Raw genomic sequence first — 20,035 nt, forward strand, 5'->3', positions numbered from 1 at the left:
CAGCACTCATCCTGTGCGTATCCTTCACGACAAATCAAGTATGTGCAAAACACCGCTGCCGCATACCAGACACAGCAGCCTCTGGACAGGAAGCACCATTCTTCCGTGAAATAATGACCGACATGCAAACTCTGGTTGTTCAGAAACAAGTACTGGCTGATCATTTCCAAAAAATGAACAAAGGAAGGCTGCAAGTTCATATAGAACACCTCAACAACTTGTCAATGTGAAAATTCAAGCTTCCAAATCAGAATTTTGGAAAACTTGATGAGCAGACAGCTTCAGAAGAATTAAAAGTCTCCCTTGATGAGACCGGTGGTGCTTTCTGATGCAGTGAGAGCAAGTGAATCCACATCTGGAGATGCATACCAGTCAATAGCAGCAAACTGGCCCTTGGTGCACACTGTGTACTGACCTGGGTGCACCTCCAGATGTGGACACACAGGCAGGGGAGCCGCACCCACCGCCAGAGAGGCGGAGGGGAACCCTGAGACATGAGGGTGGGTGGCCCCCTCTGCTGCTGCAGACTCTCACAACACCAACACCTGCTGGGTTCTGCTGTCATATCAATGAAAATCTCCAAAATTAAGTCAGAAAGCTATTAAAACAGTCTTCCATTTTCCAACTAGATTCTTTTTTTTTTTTTTGGTATACTTCAACCAGAACATATTTACAACAGATTGATGCAGAAACAGCTAGGAGAACCTCACTGTCTTTTAGTGAGCCACAATAAATGGGGTTTGTAAAATTTTTAAGAAAATGCTCCTCAGGCTGGGTGCAGTGTGGCTCATGCCTGTAACCCCAGCACTTTGGGAGGACGAGGCAGGTGAATCCTCTGAGGTTGGGAGTTCAAGACCAGCCTGACTAATGTGGAGAAACCCCGTCTCTAATAAAAATACAAAATTAGCTGGGCATGGTGGTGCATGCCTGTAATCCCAGCTACTCAGGAGGCTGTGGCAAGAGAATCGCTTGAACCTGGGAGGCAGAGGTTGAGGTGAGCTGAGATCATGCCATTGCACTCCAGCCTGGAAATAAGAGCAAAAGGAAAGGAAAGGGAAAAGTAAAAGGAAAAAGGAAAGTGGAGAGGGAGAGGGAAAGAGGGAAAGAGGGGTGGGGAGAAAAAAGAAAGAAAATGCTGCTGTAATCACTATTCTTTTTTTTTGTGATGGAGTCATGCTCTTGTTGTCCAGGCTGGAGAGCATTGGCGTGATCTTGGCTCACTGCAACCTCCACCTCCCAGGTTCAAGTGATTCTCCTGCCTCAGCCTCCTGAGTAGCTGGGATTATAGGCAACCACCACCATGCATGGCTAATTTTTGTATTTTTAGTAGAGATGAGGTTTCTCCATCTTGGCCAGGCTGGTCTTGAACTCCTGACCTCAAGTGATCTGCCCACCTTGGCCTCCCAAAAGTATTGGGATTACAGGCGTGAGCCAGTACACTTGGCCAGATCACTAATTTTTTATAGTGCAAAATACAGGACTTTTTTAAAAAGAATGTGCTACTTACATGCAATGGGTTTATTATTTCTATTTTTAATTGGAATTGGTATACAGAAATTTTACAATCCTTCAGGTTTCACTTGGCAAATGTCAGCAGATAAAACCAGAGCCAGAGCTCTTCGGGGGCCTCCACATCCAAGGGCATCTCACAGTCCTGAGGGTGAGGCCTGGGCAAGAGGAGCATGGCAGAGAAAGCCATCTGTCCAGGACAGACACCAGCCAAGACCCCTTCACAGCAAGGCCTCGACAGATTCCACCATCAATGCTCGTGAACTCGATGTGCATTACAAAATCCGAGTTTTCTCAAAGAGGCTGAAGGTTTCTGAGTCTTTCTAGTAAATCTGGATTTCCAGTGCCGTATCACTCCCTGCCAGCCGCACAGGGGGATCCAGAGACAGCAGGCCTTTCCTATGGCCAGCCTTGCTGCTATCCAAGCTCCTTTCTGTACAGAGAGAGACTTCTGTGGAGATACAGTCACCTCCGACGGGGAGCAGACCCCCGGCTGCAGGACATGGATGTGGATGGCAAAGGGCCCACCTGCCTCAGGCTGAGGAATAGTCAAACTTTCCCTTTTCACTCAGGAAGAATAAGACACAGTTCCCAATTTTACAGCGTGCTTCTGTGGATGCTGACCTAGTACTGTTGTTGGAATGTCCAGATGAAGATGATCCAGAAGCCTCTCCTCTGAGCATCTTATGATCAACAGGGAAGGGACTAGAGTGGAGCCCTTGGCAGCAGGCGGTGGCCAGACAGCTCTGGCAACGTCTCCCAATTAGCTCAGCACCAGAACACCAGCCTGCGTCCTGGGCATGGGACTCTGCATCCCTGGTCAAAGCAGTTGCCTTGGGTGGCAACACAGGACCCTCAGGCACTGATCGCCTGTCACTGAAGCGGTGCAACATTCACCTACCAAAGATGACCACAAAGACAGCCAACAAGCCCAGTCTGTCTTCAGTCAGTAAAATTAAATTGTGTTTGGAGAATCTGGTGACATGGAAACAGCTAGAGATCACGTGTAATCTCAGCAATTTGGGAGGCTAACATAAGAGGACTGCTTGAGTCCAGGAGTGCTAGATCAGCCTGGGCAACACAGAAAGACCCCATCTCTATTTAAAAAAAAAATTAGCCGGGTGTGGGGTGTGGTGGCATGCGCCTGTGGTGTCAGACAGTCAGGAGGCTGAGGCAGGAGGATGGCATGAGCCTGGGAGGTTGAGGCTGCCGTGAGCTCTAGCCTGAGTGACACAGAGAGACTGTGTCCCCCCCTCTCCCCCGCCTGTAATCCCAGCACTTTGGGAGGACGAGGCAGGTGAATCATCTGAGGTTGGGAGTTCAAGACCAGCCTGACTAATGTGGAGAAACCCCGTCTCTAATAAAAATATAAAATTAGCTGGGCATGGTGGTGCATGCCTGTAATACACTGTTAAGTGTCTCAGGCCCAGGTTAGAAATTACTAGTCTCGTCTCTGACAGAAAAATCAGGGAACTAAGCAAAGGTACTTTCGAGCCCAAGAGTGCTGATGCAGTGGCACGTACAAAGCTCAGGGGGCTGCGCACCACCACACAGGATCCTGGGGCAGAGAACATCTCCAGAAGTCTCTGGACAAGGCCTCAAAGACCCCCAAAAGACTACAATCATCCCTCTCTCCCATGAGCATCATCCATGTTTAAAATCTGTTAGCAAACACCATGTTTTGTAAGATCTGGTTTCAGTGTTTCCTCAGCAGAGGGCACAGTGTCTTCCTGTCACTGTCCAGGCACTCTAAACACAGAGCAGAGGCACTATGACACAGCAGGAGTCCACACAGACACGGAGCAGGGGCACCATGACACAGCAGGAGTCCACGGAGACATGGAGCAGGGGCACCATGACATAGCAAGAGTCCACACAGACATGGAGCAGGGGCACCATGACACAGCAGGAGTCCACATAGGCACGCAGCAGGGGCACCATGACACAGCAGAAATCCATGTAGACACGGAGCAGGGGCACCATGACACAGCAGGAGTCCACACAGACACGGAGCAGGGGCACCATGACACAGCAGGAGTCCACGGAGACATGGAGCAGGGGCACCATGACGCAGCAGGAGTCCACACAGACACGGAGCAGGGGCACCATGACACAGCAGGAGTCCACACAGACACGGAGCAGGGGCACCATGACACAGCAGGAGTCAGGGGCACCATGAAACAGCAGGAGTACACACAGACACGGAGCAGGAGCATCATGACAGCAGGAGTCCACGGAGACATGGAGCAGGGGCACCATGACATAGCAAGAGTCCACACAGACACGGAGCAGGGGCACCATGACATAGCAAGAGTCCACACAGACACGGAGCAGGGGCACCATGACACAGCAGGAGTCCATGGAGACATGGAGCAGGGGCACCATGACACAGCAGGAGTCCACACAGACATGGAGCGGGGCACCATGACACAGCAAGAGTCCACACAGACACAGCAGGAGCACCATGACACAGCAGGAGTCCACACAGACACGGAGCGGGGCACCATGACACAGCAGGAGTACACACAGACACAGAGCAGGAGCATCATGACAAAGCAGGAGTCCACACAGACATGGAGCGGGGCACCATGACACAGCAGGAGTACACACAGACACAGAGCGGGGCACCATGACACAGCAGGAGTATACACAGACACAGAGCGGGGCACTATGACACAGCAGGAGTACACACAGACACAGAGCAGGAGCGTCATGACAAAGCAGGAGTCCACGGAGACATGGAGCAGGGGCACCATGACACAGCAAGAGTCCACACAGACACAGAGCAGGAGCATCATGACACAGCAGGAGTCCACAGAGACACGGAGCAGGAACACCATGACACAGCAAGAGTCCACGCAGGAACACCTGATCATCAAGGCAGGTCAGAGACAGAGGTCAGAACCGAGTTCAGGGACCAGTGGCTGGCTTTGTTTACTGTTCACTTCTCCATAAGAAAAGACCAGAGACAACTGCAAGTGACCCAAAACACCCTCAGAGGTGAGTGGATAAACCACCCAGCATCCACCCAGACCACAGAACATCACCAGGCCCTGAAAAGACACGGAGGGATGGTAAATGCACGCCGCTGAGTGAAAGCAGCCCAGCTACAAAGACTACACTCCGTAGGGTTCCTACTCTGTGACCTCCAGGAAAGGGCAAAACTGTGCAGACGGCACAAAGGTCAGCGATGCCAGGGGCTGCGGAGACGGAGGGACGGAGGGATTCGTGGCAGGAGCACAGGGGCCCTGGGACAGTGACGCTCCTCTGCATGGTACCACAGCCATGGGTCCACGTCAGGATACGTGCATCCAAACCATACGCTGCACAGCAGTAGCTGGACCCTGAGGTCGTGTGGCCTGTGGGTGACAATGCTGTGTCCAGGGGGTCACAACTATAACAAGCAGCCACTCTCTTTGGGATACTGAGGCCGGGGGTGCAGGGGAACCCTCTGAACTTTATGTTCAATTTTCCTGTGAACCTAACTAAAGCTGATATATTTAAAAAATGTCTATTTTGTTAAGAGTGACCCTCCTGTGAAAAACACAAAATGTCCTGCGGCACAGAGCTTGGATTCACACAGCACAGATCGGCTCCCAGAGCACAGGGAGGACCAGGCCACCATGACCAACAAGCAGTACAGCCACCTGTCACAACAGAGGCAGCCTCTGTCCCAGGCCTGCCTGTACTGGAGGCTGGTCATCTGACAGGAGCCCCTGGTAGCCCACTTCCAGCCACCTGGACCAGGTGCACACACATCTGACGCCTGCTGCCCTCTCAGAGGTTCCGCCCTCCTCAGTTCACAACACGCCCTCCTCACCCCCTTCTGCCCAGTGCTGCTTGGCATGGTGCCCACGACCAAGATGGAAAGGGAGGCCCTGCATGTACATGGACGAATCCACAGGGCACTGGCCCTGAGGTTTTCTCAGTAAAATTGTAAGTTACCGAGATGGAGTCTGTCTCTGTCCCCCAGGCTGGAGTATAATGGCATGACCTCAGTGCACTGCAACCTCTACTGCCCAGGTTCAAGAAATTCTGCTGGCTTAGCCTCCCGAGTAGCTGGGACTACAGACAGCCACCACCATACCTAGCTAACTTTTGTATTTTTAGTAGAGACGGGGGTTTCACCATGTTTGCCAGGCTGCTCCTGAACTCCTGACCTCATGATCCACCCACCTCAGCCGTCAAAGTGCTGGGATTACAAGCATGAGCCACCTCGCCCGGCCATAAATTTTTCTCTTGATTATGCGGCCACGAAACATCACGTTGGGATAATGGGAAATTAATGCTAAGCTTTAAAATGCCAAATGTGAAAGTTTATATACAGTGTGATCCTTATTTTGTAAAGTGCAGAATATATCCGACATTTTAGATTTAGGTATTTTACCTTGGGTGGTAGGGTCACACACGCTTTTTACTTTCTTCTCTGTATTTACTGGTGTTATCAGTTGAAATGTGTACCCAAAATGACATGTGGCTAAGTCCTAACCCCAGTAACACAGACGACGGCCTTACTGGAAGCAGGGCCTTTGCCGATGATAAAGAAGGTGAGATCACTAGGGTGGGCCCTCACCCCGCAGGAATAGTCTCCTTCTGGAAAGGGCGGGTGTGGACACTCAGATGTGCTCGAAGGGAGAACGCCACATGAAGATGGAGGCCGAGACCGTGGTGATGCGCCCACAAGCCCGGGCACACCAGAAACTGCCCACAAACCTCCAAAACCTGGAGAGAGGCCTGGAGAGAACGCCCTGCTGCAGACAGCTTGGTCTCAGAGCCATGGGAGAACAAATCCTTGCTGCTAAGGCTCCCGGTGTGTGGTGCTTTCTCACGGCAGCCCTGGGAGACTCCCACATCAAGTTTCCTTCTCTGTCCATGAACCTCATTAATAACGGAAAGTCTGGTCTTTCCATAAGGCACTGAATCTGTGTAACTTTTAGAGTAAAGATGAGGACCTACAGCTCACTGCGTGAAAGCTCAGCCCTTCCAACAAAGGCAGGCAAAATGTGAAGCCCACTGTGTCTGTGTGCCTACACTTTACTTACACCAGTTCTCTGCAGAAAGAACGAAGCTTGTCTAGTGATATTAATGTGTAGTTCACATGAACTCCTAACCTTAGCAAGCCACAATAAGGTAACTGGTATTAAGCCCTTAAGCGGTTGGACACACCAATTTAAATTTAGGTAGTGGCTCAGCCTGTACCTAACACGTGAGGAAGCCGAGGCAGAAAGATCACTTGACTCCACAAGTTCAAGAGCATCCCAGGAATGATAGGGAGAACCGGCCTCTAGAAAAACATTTAAAAATTGGCTGGGTGTGGGGCGCAAGCCAGTAGACTCTCAGCTACTTGGGAGGGGGAGGCTGAGGTGGGAAGATGGCCCGAGCGTGGGAGTTCAAGCCTGCAGTGAGCTGGGGGTGGGGGGGTACGTGGCACTTCGGGGTAAGGTGAGGGGGTTCTGCAGGGTGATGTGAGGGGGCTCTGCAGGGTGATGTGAGGGGGGCTCTACGGGGTGATGTGAGCAGGGCTCTGTGGAGTGAGGTGAAGGGGGTCTATGGGGTGAGGTGGAGGGTCTGCAGGGTGATGTGGGGGGGCGCTCTGTGGAATGAGGTGAGGGGGGAAGCAGGGTGAGGTCAGGGGGTCTGTGGGGTGAGGTGAAGGGGGCTCTGTGCCATGAGGTGGGGTAGGGGCTCTGCGGGGCGAGGTGGGGGTGGGGGCTCTGCAGGGTGAAGAAGGGGGCAGGGGTTCTGCAGGAGGTGGTGAGGTGGAGGCACTGCAGGAGGAGCTGAGAGGTGCGGCACTACCAGAGGAGGTGGGGTTGGAGACACTGGGGGTGATGCCAGGGGTCCTGCAGATCCTCCAGGCTCTCCCGGGGGAAGGAGTACAATCAGGGACAGCACCGCGCTGCTCCCAACAAAGCACAGCACCTCAGTCTTCTAGCAGAGACCTCCTTTCCTCCTGGGTTCCAGCTCTAGAGTAAGGCCAGTCAGTCGCCTCAGCCCCACTTCAAACACCAGGCTCCACCTGGCACTACCCCAGGAGGTGCCCAACACCGCCAACGTCACTGGCCTGCGTGGTGGTGGATGACCTGGAAAGCTGCTGTCATCACTGTGCATTGACCTGCCATCAGCCACTCAGCGTGACGTGCCCTTGAGCTCTCAGGTGAAATGCTACAGAGAAACTTCCATGGGCTAATGCAGACAGCCCCATGATGTGTGAACAATCCCGCATGGCCTGCTCCCCACTCCTGACTGGACCCAGCACCGCCCACGGAAGAACATAGAGAAGCTCATGTGTCCAGATGTCATCCGAGGACACGTGTCTCCTGGAGGCTACGCTACCCTAGGGAGCAGCAGAGCACAAGCAGGTGAAGGCAGGGCAGGGAACCTGAGTTCTAAGGAAGTTTATCGGTGAGTGAGGCCCCTCGCTCTATGAGGGCACCCCCAGGAAGCCCACAGATAAAGTAATTGGACACATGCTCAACTAGGATTAGATAATGACAGCCGCTTCAAAAAAAAAAAAAGTACGCCCCCAAATAGACCAAGACTGGACACCTCTTAGACAACAGCTCTGCTGCCTCCCTGGGAAGGGTTTCAAAACATTTCTTTAGGTGAGCACAATGGCACGTGCCTTTGCCTTTAATCCCAGCTACTCAACAGGCTGAGGCAGGAGGATCACTTGAGGCCAGGAGTTTGAGGCCAGTCTGGGTAACACAGCAAGCCCACTTCTAAAAAAATAAAAATTTTAAAAATCGGCCAGGTGTTGTGACATGTGCCTGTGGTCTCGGGTACTTGGAAGTCCAAGAGGTGAGGCTCTAGTGAGCCATGATGGCACCATGGCACTCCAGCCTAGGCAACAAAGCAAGACTTGTCTCTTAAAAAAACAAAACAAAAACATGTCTTTATGTTACAGAACACAGAAAGTAAACAGATTATAAGATTAAAATAGGGTGAAAGAATGCAAGAGACTCAGAATATGGCAAACTTATAACTAAAATTCCAAACTACAAGAAAGTCTCAGAGCATGTATGCTGCTCGCCAGGCACGTTTGTCAAGAACCAGGAGTCCTCTCAGTCAACACCAACATTCAGTCTCAGGCACAGCCCACAGGTGGCTCAACCCATCAGCCTCAGGCAGCATGGGGCTGAGAGGGGAAGCCCAGTGTGGGCTACTGCAGACCTCCATTCTAGTCTCCTGCCCGCCCCACCAAGGCATTGAACCATAAGCAAAGACTCGGAGAACATGACCGTCTGTGTGACTAAGGACAACGGAAGTGCACAAAGGAAGCCCCTTTATGGAATCAAAGGGCATGAATAAAACTGCCTTAATAGCCACAAAATATTATTTTGTTATTTTACAGAAAATGAGGCATCAGTTTAAAGCGTATGAGGTAAAAAAGAGAATGAAAACACTGCTGACTGGCAAAGCTGCCAGCACTCTATCAGGCTGACTCGTGGGTGGGGAGAGGACACAGACCCAGTCACTACCATGGATCCTGAGGGCGAGAAACTCTGGACGCCACGGTGGGGCATGTGTGACCTTCCAGAGGTGAAGCCTGGAGAAGAGGCTGGGGCAGGCACAGGTTGGTATGTGCTCAGCCACGCCTACCCCCAAGGGCATTCTGAGGATGAAAGGTATCATGTATCCTAATGCCACTTTGAGGCTGAATGGACGACACAAATAAGGAATCTTCACGTAAATCACGCCGCTGATTTTGGTTGGTGTTCTTTCCTTTAGAGTCAGTACAGAGAACTCATGAACAAACATCCTGTCCACAGACCACCATAAATGCAGTTTGTTGTTTTAAATAAAAGTAAAGTCAGACTCCAAAAAAAAACACCAAATAACTTCTCTCCCCATCTTCCCCAGGGCCACGGTTCACACCACAGCCCAATGCCCAGTCAGGCATTCCCACAGAACAACTGACCACACCAGTTAACCTGTGACACCGTGAAGCCAGGGAAGGGGAACAACAAAACCTTTCTCTAGTCACATTTCTCTACAGTTATTTCTAAGTGAGTTGCAGGGCGATCTTTCCCCAGATTCTGTGTTCTCAAACAATTTTTACTAGCTTATAACAGATGCCCTACTTTAGCAATCATACAGTGTAGTCAGGTGTCACTGAACCACAGGAAGGTGTCCTGAGAACTGCATTGCCAGGCAATTCCATCATCGTGTGCATGTCCACAGACCTACATGGTGCAGCCTACTACACACTCCAGGGCTGTGTGGGGCAGCCTGCAGGCCTGGACAGCACGCTACCATGCTGGACACTGTAGCAACTGTAACCCGTGGTATTTGGGTATCTAAACCTAACTAAACATAGAAAAGGTACAGTAAGAATGCAGTGTTAAGATCTTATGGGGCCGGGCACGGTGGCTCACGCCTCTAATCCCAGCACTCTGGGAGGCCGAGGTGGGTGAATCACCTGAGGTCAGGAGTTCGAGACCAGCCTGATCAACATGAAGAAACCCCAACTCTATGAAAAATACAAAATTAGCCAGGCATGGTGGCACATGCCTGTAATCCCAGCTATTCTGGAGGCTGAGGCAGGAGAATTGCTGGAACCCAGGAGGTGGAGGTTGTGATGAGCCAATATAGCGCCACTGCACTTCAGTCTGGGCAACAAGAGCAAAACCCTGTCTCAAATTAAAAAAAAAAAAAAAAAAGATCTTATGGAAGGAGGGAGGTACCACCATAGTAGTCTATTGTAGAATAAAATGTTATGTGGGGCATGACTGTATTTTGTAGGGCACATTTGCAAAACAGAGCCTCTGTTCACAAATAACTTTTTTAAATTGAGACAGGTTCTGGCTCTGTCACTTGGGGGTGGAACGAAGTGGTATGATCTTGGTTCACTCTAGCCTCAACCTCCTGGGCTCAGGCGATCCTCCTACGTCAGCCTCCCCAAGTAGCTGTGACTATAGACATGCGCCACCACACGTGGCTAATTTTTTTCTTGGGGCAGGGGGAGGGCGTGGTAGAGACAGGGTCTTACTGTGTTGTCTGGGCTGGTCTTGAACTCCTGGGCTGCAGCTGTCCTCCTCCCTTTGCCTCACAACGTGCTAGGATTACAGGCCTGAGCCACCATGCCTGGACTTACAAGTAACTTTCCTATCAGCCTTTCTGACTTCTTCAGGTAAGGCATGTACTCACAGGGACAATTCAGGAAATGCACCAAAGTGTCCTCAAGGCCTGTTCAAGAAGCTCCTCCTTTTGGCCAGACCCGGGTGCTCAGGGCTCAAATACCTCACATCTTCACCCAGCACTCCTCACAAAAGATGCACTGCAGTGAACCCCAAATTATCTCCAGCAAAATTCCAGCCAGAGTAATTGCAGCACTTTGGGAGCTAAGGCAGGCAGATCATCTGAGGTCGGGAGTTCAAGACCAGCCTGGCCAACATGGTAAAACCCTGTCTCTAGTAAAAACACAGAAACTTAGCTGAGCGTGGTGGCCAGCACCTGTAATATCAGCTACTCAGAAGGCTGAGGCAGAAGAATCGCTTGAACCCCAAAGGCAGAGGCTGCAGTGAGCTCTAGCCTGCATGACAGAGCGACACTGTGTCTCAAAAAAAAAAAAAACTTCAGCCAGAAAATCACCGAAGTCCTAAGTCTGGTTATGCACTTTGTTTTCTCTTTCTCAATAATAAAAACACAGCAAGGGATTCGGTGCTGTGAGCAAGAGCTCTGTGGGAGTCAGCACCCACATATGCTGTTCTCCAGGACTGCATGCCTCATGCCAACGACACTAACAGGAGCACAGACCCTCACCGCCAGGTCAAAAGAACTCCACAGCACAGTCTCGGCCACACTCCTGAGGGCGACAACAAACCAGCCAGCTCACTATGAGATTTGCAGTTAGTCCTAGAGTAGAAGCAGCAGCTGTGGTCTGAGAAGGATGCACGGGCGAAGGGGCTGCTGTGCACCATGACAACACGACAACATGATCTCTGGCCATGCCCGGTGTCAGCACACACAGACATGCAGGCACCAGAGGCCACAGTGAGTTAGACAGATGTGCTCACCCAGTGCTTATGGTCTGGGTGGGCACAGAAAAGAGACAAGGAAAGCACAGGGCAGCAGATCAGACACAGGGTTTAGTTAACCCCAACTCCGATGCCGGTGTCTGCCTGGAGGGAGGAGGAGAGATGCCTAAAGAAGAAGAAAGACCTCAGTGCCTCCCTTGAGCTGATAAGTGATCCCACCAAGCATGACCCACAACACAGGAGAAAGCCTGTGTCCGGGGCAGGGTGCCCTCCTGGAGATAGCAGGACAGCTGTGGAATATGGAAGCGGAAAAGGAAAAAGAATAGGAGACAAATCAGCAACATTAAGAACATCCAGGCCGAACGTGGTGGCTCATGCCTGTAATCTCAGCACTTTGGGAGGCCAAGGGAGCTGAGGGGGTGGATGGATCACTTGAAGTCAGGAGTTGACACCAGCCTGGCCAACATGGTGAAAACCGGTCTCTACTAAAATTATACAAATTAGCCGGGTGTGGTGGTGCGCGCCCATAATCCCAGCTACTCGGGAGGCTGAGGCTGGAGAATCGCTTGAACTTGGAAGGCAGAGGTTACAGTGAACTGAGATCGCCTCACTGCACTCCAGCCTGGGCAACTGTGTCTCAAAAATACAAAAATAAAAAATAATAATAACATGCAGATGGAAAAGAGCAAACTAAGAAGACACACAAGAAACATCAGCATCTTAAGGAAAGGATTGAAACGGATTGACAGAAAAAGACTAATATTTTTATATAAGGAACATAGGGGAAAGGGGAAAACACTTAAAAAAGAAACGAAATGAAATTAACTCCTTTGTCCACAAAGTAAAACTCAGCCTTCCAGTAAACTTCAAAAAGCCAAACTGAAAAATTTTTAAGAGTAAACATACCTATCACAACGCGTAGAAAAATCACTGCTGTCAGGTCTCAGCTACAGCTGCCACACAGTGGTACTGCCCCTGCCCTAAAGGTGGTCCCAGATTCCAACAGGAAGCTACCGCACATGTGTGACCGCTGAGGAGAAAGACAGGCCAAGACAGCTCTAAGTACTTGTGCATGATCCCTACAAAGGCTGCACTGTGTGGCAGGCACTGGGTGCTACAGATCCAGTCAATGAACTCCCTGAGAGAGCTCACACCAATGTCGTTCCCTCCAATGCCCAGTTCTCCGCCCCAGAGAAGTGGCAGCTCTCAGGACAAGGACGACAATAGCACTGTGGCAGCACTTCCACATACACTTGAGCCTTGGGCCACCACAGACACGGAGACCAGGACAAAGAGGCGTGAAGCTGGCAAAACCACCAGGTTTCATGCACAGAAAAGGCCAGCATCAGCACCCAGTTGTCTGGGCAGAGGAACAAGAGGACGACAGGTGTGGAGGTTGTTAGAAATGGCCTCGCCTTGACCCAGAGTGTGGTGGCAAGTGGCCCTCGCCAAGCTGTGGCACACCGCAGGCCCGATGCATCTGGCAGGAGAGTAACACCCGGTGCCCAGGCTGCCGAGCGTGAGCACCGCCCCACGCACACTCAGACCCCTGGGATGAGCCTGAAAGACACCCCAGCCATGCCCAGGGCTACACCAGCCCCTCCTCGCGCCCCCTGCCTCTCTCCCTAGAGTCCAGAGCTAATACAACCGCCTCTGGCCTCAGCGTGGTGGAACAGGGTCCCAGGATTCACTCACTTCACTTCACTCATCAGCCATGGAATCCTGAAAACCCTACTTCCTAAGCTTCTTTGGAGGCCTAGATTCCTCTTGTAATAAAAATGTGGAAAATGCAATTTTCTGGGATTTTGTAGGAAAAAGAGAGAACGTAAGTAAGAAAGCGTAGCAGAGCATGTGCCTCTCACAGACCTTAGGAGTTACTAGAAAACCCATCAACACGCCGTTTTGGAGTGCGGTTTCCAAGAGCAGGAGGAGCACAGGAAAGGTGGCCCCAACCCTGCCTCTGGTAGCAAAACCGAAAAGAGCCATAGCACAGCAGAGAATTCAGAAAAGCTACCTGCCCAAAGGCCAGAGCAGCCAAGACCAGCAAGCCCTGGGGCCAGGTGCCAGGCCCCTAAAAGAGCAGAAAACAGATTTTAGGAAAGGTCCATGGTCTGAGGAAATGAGATGCGCTCCCACACCTGATGACAGCTTCCCTCAGCAAATTCACCCCTGCCAGGTTACTGAACTTTATCTAGGTCCATTCTTCTGCCTCCACAGGACACAGACCAAGTCCTGGTGTGAGACTAATTGCTAGGCTACAACCAAGCTCAAACCCCCACAGGTTCCAGCACCCCTAGCCACCAACACGACTCTGTTAAGATCCACCTATCAACGGGTGGGTGGAAGACGTCCTCCACCCTTACTTAGTCCATTCTTTCTCCATAGGTAAAGCCAGGGTTGTCTTGTATACGTCACGGCCCTGCCCATTATAGCACAAAAGCATACAGGTGTGAGGGAGATGAGCCAGACAGCCGGCTTCTCAGAAGAGCAGGAGAGGCTGGATGCCAGGGCTCATGCCTGTAATCACACAGCTTTGGGAGGCAGAGGAAGGACTTCCTAAGGCCAGGAGTTCCAGGACAGTCTGAGTAATACAGCGAGATCCTGTCTGTACCAAAACACACACACACACACACACACACACACACGCACGCGCGCACACAAACGAAAATTGGTTATGTTCCCAAAAGTTTCCATTTTAACACTGAAGTTTAGAATACAGCATTACTAGGCCAAAACATCCTGACATTTTATAGGATTTGTCTTACAAGATCTGATCACATCTAAACTGGCATCTTTGAGCTCATTTCTCAATTGCAATCCAAATTTATAACACTGTTTGCTGTTGAGCTACAGGGAAGAATTTAAGAGAGAACCCGACCGGGTGGGTACAGCCCTTTCAGCATCACCTAGAACCTCAGGACATCATTACCAAGCCCATCCCCAAAGGCTGTGTTTAGTAAGCCACCAGGATTTGGTGTTCAGAAACTGTTCCCAGTAACAAAACACTGGCAAGAATAAATTTTAAACACAGTCTGACAGTACCCAGGCAATGAAGAGAATGAACAGAAAAAGACTTATGGATAGCGACGGGTGGCAGGTGCGATGGCCTCGACCTTCAGACCAAACTAAGACACCTGCAGAGCTGAGGCCTTCATCAGGAACCACGCAGAGGCACAGAGGGGACACACCTGCCCCGGGCTACAAAAGCCTCCCCTGCCCTCTGCTTACTGCTCTGTCTGCCCTTCAGGCACAAACAGGTCCCCAAAGCAGCGGCTATCCTGCTGATGTACTGACAGCATCAGATAGGAACAAGAATCCCAGTTTTATTTTTTCTAATAAACAAATCATCCATTTAGCAAAAGGTCAACAATACCAAAAGCTATAAAAGTGTCCTTTGATTTAAAAAAAACCCTTGCTCCTCATTTCCCTTACTTTCCCATGCCCAGGCAGAGAACCCTCTGAGCCCATGGGAAGCTCCACGGCAAGGGGTGGGTAGTGGGCAACTGTGGCCAGGGCGAGACAGAAACCACATGTGCGCGAGCGCGTGTTCTACACAGTGCCGTATGTACTGGGCCACAGCATAAGCACAGCCGGACAGCTCCTGCTGCCAAAGTCAACAGGTTCCAGCTAACGGGCCTCTGCAGGCACTTTCCTCAAAGCTGCCTATGGAGGGAGGGACAGCCAGGGCAGGAGGCCCCCAGCAGCAGCACAGGGGCTTGGGTTCCACGCTGGCTGTCCATACCCAGGGCCCAGGGCCATGCCTCCACGCCAGTGCCCTCCACCATGTCCCCTCACGCACATGCGGCCCCAGGGACCCTTTCACTCTATTTCTCTTTCAAGTTGCGGCCCTGCATCAGCAGCCAGCACTGCCTTCAGAATCCCTACATACAATCGAGGTTAACCTCAACTGCACCTGAGAGGGGCGCAGACTGCCCTGGCTGGGCCACATGCTACATATCTCGCTGTTGGGATGGTCCATGTCTTCCTTCTTTTTCTTCTAATCCTTCTGTCACCCAGAGCTGGCGTACAGTGGTATGATGACAGCTCACTACAACCTCTGTCTCCCAGGCTCAAGCAATCCTACCCCCTCAGCCTCCCAAGTACCTAGGACAACAACAGGCATGCACCACCACCCCCGGTTAATTTTTGTGTCTTTTTGTAGAGACGGGGTCCTGCCATGTTGCCCAGGCTGACCTTGAACTCCTGAATTCAGGGGATCCTCCCACTGCAGCCTCCCAAAGTGCTGGGATCACAGGCGTGATCTCGCGGTGCCCCGCCAGTTTACATTTCCAATTCCACCATTATCTCATTGTTGACATTAAGCATATCCCAAATTATTTTTCCCAATGGACAACACAAATAAATAATTAAGATCCTTATTCTGCAGTGGGTAAAAAGAGACTAGAATTCTCAGCAGAACTTGAGGAATCTGACCGCCAGTCACGAAGATGCCTCCCAGAGTCTCCTGGCCATGCACTCCTACCCCCCGCCCAATCCCTCCCGCTCAGCCAGACACTGGGGTGCTCAAGCCACACTGGACCCTCCGTCTCCTTCCTCCTCCCTTCCTCTTCTTCCCACCAAAATCTCAGCAAGTTGTAAATGGGCCTTCTGTTGGCAATGACATGTGTTAAGACACGCAGAGCCCTTACTCCATTTGCTACAGGGAACCAATTACATTTGACAAGAAACAAGACGGATGGGAAAAGGGGACCTTGGTGTTTCTGCGTCCCTAAGGTTCACTTCATCAGCTTCAACTACTTCATACTAGAGAAACAATTTACAAACTCAATCTAATTGTTTCAAAGCTTCTATTTTCATGCAGTTTTGTTTCTGTAAAGTGTTATTTAATCTCTAAAGACAACTTTACAGTAGGTAGGACCACGACCACTGCCCAGGGTAGGAGACTGAGGCTTGGAGAGCAGAAGGGAGGGGTCAGGGCCACAGAGCTAGCACCAGTCAGCCCAGCACACACAGGCTGCCCTGGACCCTGTGTAATGGCAGCCACACCTGACCCCAACCCAGGGCAGGACCAACCAGCCCAGCATCCATCCAAGCTGGGCACCTAAGTCATGCCCAGAATCCATCTAAGCTGGGCACCTAAGTCATGCCCAGAAGGGAGAGAAGAGCACAGCAGCACATACTGAAGAAGCAACTATGGAACTCATCTAAACTGCTCACATTCCACCTCAAGTAATCAAAGTGAAATACAGAAATGACACAAACAGCAATGAAAAATTATTAGAGAACCTGTAAAATTCATCTTCTTTAGTTGAGACAGGGTCTCACCCTGTAGCCCAGGATGGCGAGCAGTGGAGTGATCACACCTCACTGCAGCCTCAATCTCCTGGGCTCAAGTGATCCTTCTGTCCCTCATCAGCCTCCCCAAGTAGCTGGGATCACAGGCAGGCACCACCATGTCTGGCTTATTTTTTTTATTTTTTTGTAGAGACAGGGTCTCGTCATGTTACTCACACTGTTCTCGCACTCCTGAGCTCAAGTGATCTACCCACCCTGTCCTCCCAAAGTGCTGAGGTCACAGGTGGGAGCCAGTGTGCTTGGCCAGCCTTTTTTTTTTTTTTTTTTTTTTTTTTTTTTAACCCTGCAGTTTTTTAGAAGCCCTCCAAAACAATGGAGAACAAGCTTCAGCAAGGCCCTCACTTGCCCATGTGTGTCACGGTGCCCAATCCCTGCTCAGGAGGGCCTCTCTGTATAAACAGCACAGTCTCCCTGGTGCCTAGAACAGATCTCATGCTAAGGGCCTTCATCTTATTCAATCTAACCACCACAGATTAAAAAAAGACAAAAATCAATATTAATTGAGTGTTTATAGTTCACAAAAGTGACAAATGGCATTAAACACCTTAGATTATTACTGTGACATGGTCAAAAATGCCAACATTTCCTGTGTCATCAAACCTACGTAACAGTACATCTACTGTTCTCAATCCACTACAGTGCTACAGCATTAGGCCAATTTCAGGTACCGTCAGCAGAGTCACTGATAGCTTGTTCCCCTTTAATCAGTAAAGCACGTATTTTGTTGAATCCATCTATTATTATTTTTAGGAGACAGAGTCTCACTCTGTTGCCCAGGCTGAAGTGCAGCGCTGTAATTTTGGCTCACTGCAACCTCCACTTCCTGATTCAAGCAATTCTTCTGCCTCAGCCTCCCAACTAGCTGGAATTACAGGTGTTCACCACCACGTCTGACTAATTTTTATATTTGTAAAAGAGACGGGGTTTCACCATATTGGCCAGCCTGGTCTCAAACTCCTGACCTCAAGTGATCCGCCCGCCTTAGCCTCCCAAAGTGCTGGGATTAGAGGTGTGAGCCACCTCGCCTGGCCACTAATTGTTTATTAATAATTTCATTTTTCACACTAGTAAGCAGCATTTTAGCCAGGTGTGGTGGCTTTGCACCTGTAATCCCAGCACTTTGGGAGGCTGAGGCAGGAGGACTGCTTAAGAGCAGGAGTTCAAGACAGGCCTGGGCAACATAACGAGACTGTCCCTACCAAAAAAAAACAAATTTAAGAAAACACAGCAATTTGCTTTTCTTTGTCATACATTAAGGTCAGCAGTATCCTTTACACAAAGAGGCACAGCTCAGAACCTGGGGTACGGGGTGCTCCCTCATCATTGCCCCCCTCTTCCCATGTACTGGCCCCTCCATGGCACCCCTTTTATCACAACCAGACTGAGTCCACCTCCAGACCTTGAAAAACATCTCACCTGATCATGAACACCACCACTACCCAGGCTGGCTTTATTCTAACTGCAAACCATCCCCCAGATTAAGAGAAGACAATTCTAGACCTATCTTCAGGGAGAGTTCAGATTTCCCTTTCCTCAAACCTCATCTCCACTTCCAAGGAAATACTTCAATAACGTGAAAGACACCAGTCAGGTGTATTTCGGAGTGACTGAGATAGAGCATGCGCAACTCCCGGAAGCAGTGGCAGGAAAGGTTCTTTCATGTTTGCTAGGAGTAACAACACAAACCAGATCATGTATTTTTGGACTGTTCACTTTAAAACCCTCACTCACACTTGGCCAAATTATGAAGATTTAAATTAGCCAAGAGTTTCCTCTCCAATTGCTGTCAGCCCACATATCAGAGAAAATAACCTGCCAGTCACCATGCATCTCCCGAAGGAGGGAGGACTCTGCCCTACAGCAACAAGTGTTTGGTCAGGGCCAAGGCCAACCTCTTTATGGAGACTGCTGCCCCTCTCAAAAAACACGCCAGTCACTCCCAGGAGGCGGGCAAGGAGACAGGACCAGCAACCCAAGCTCCCCCTCCCTACCTGCCAACCACCACAGTGGTCTCCAGCTCCCAGGAAAGGCCGGAGTAGCCACCTAGAGGACTCTGCAGCAGTGCTGTGCAGAGAAGCACAGGACAACCAGGTGAGACCACCACCAGGACCCTAACAAGAGAAGAACTGCTCCCAGGATACAGAAGCCTCATGCAAACTGTCCTCACAACATGCGCAGAGCACAGAACACAAAGACCATCTGAGGAGAAAGAAAATTAAAGGAAGTTGTGAGGAAATAAACTTCTTTTATAGGCTATTAACAATCTATTTAATTTTTGAGCAGATTTCCTCTCACTGTGACACCAAGGATCGCATGTATTAATCCAAAAAGGCTCACCTGTCACCACTCTGAAAACACTCTTAAGTGAAATCGAGACCAAAATTCAAAACATTTCAACAAAACTCTATTGGGTCCAAGGAAACCAACAAGGAAACTCATGCATTATTTTCATACTCATTTTTACAAACCAATGACAATAACACAAACTGATAAAGAGACAATGCAGTGAGTACTTACCGATTCCATAGCTGAAAGTCAGTGCTGATGAGGACTGTCTCCTAAATCCAATGGAGGTGTATCCCAGAGCAGGGCTGTATATAATCTGAAATGAGAGTGAAAGTCGTTCGTGTAAATAATAATTTCAACCTCAGTTCTTTCGTAGCTTTCGCCTCCCTCTGTTTGGTCCACACAGTTTATTCCAACTCCCTTCCTCTCCCATAACCCACTGCTCAGCTCCTGGTCACTGTGCCATGGCCAAAACTTATCTCCATTCATCAAACACTTTTACGTCAAAATGTAGCAATTCCAACAACTTAAAGGTAAATCCAAAGTCCAATATTAAAAAAGAGCAAATGACATTAATACAATCTTGCAAAATCACCATAAAATCAGATTTTAGAGCTTTTTATACATATGAAACCAAATAACTCAAGTAACCACTGTAGTCTTGCCATACAAACAAAACATGGCCGATAAGGTAAGTTTTTTTAAAAGGCTAATTTTTTTTTTGAGATGCAGTTTTGCTCTTGTCGCCCAGGCTGGAGTGCAGTGGTGCGATCTCAGCTCACTGCAGCCTCAGCCTCCCGGGTTCAAGTGACTTTCCTGCCTCAACCTCAGCCTCCCAAGTAGCTGGGATTACAGGTGCCCGCCACCACACCCAGCTAATATTTCTGTTTTTGATAGAGACAGGGTTTCACCACGTTGGCCAAGCTGGTCTCCAGCTCCTGACC

The 20,035-nt window shown here is 50.1% G+C and overlaps 1 protein-coding gene across 15 annotated transcripts in view; it reads right to left on the bottom strand.

Annotated features, from left to right (window-relative positions):
- ANKRD11 (ankyrin repeat domain 11) overlaps positions 1-20,035 on the bottom strand; it is a 232,043-nt gene that overhangs the window by 130,434 nt on the left and 81,574 nt on the right. For all 15 annotated transcript variants that reach the window (XM_035281784.3, XM_078358000.1, XM_078358005.1 and 12 more), the window contains exon 2: positions 19,323-19,407. The gene's annotated coding sequence lies outside the window, so the exon portion shown is untranslated. The remainder of the gene's footprint in view (positions 1-19,322; positions 19,408-20,035) is intronic.

This window comes from Callithrix jacchus, chromosome 20 (genome assembly GCF_049354715.1).
Source record: "Callithrix jacchus isolate 240 chromosome 20, calJac240_pri, whole genome shotgun sequence".
Lineage (NCBI taxonomy): Eukaryota > Metazoa > Chordata > Mammalia > Primates > Cebidae > Callithrix > Callithrix jacchus.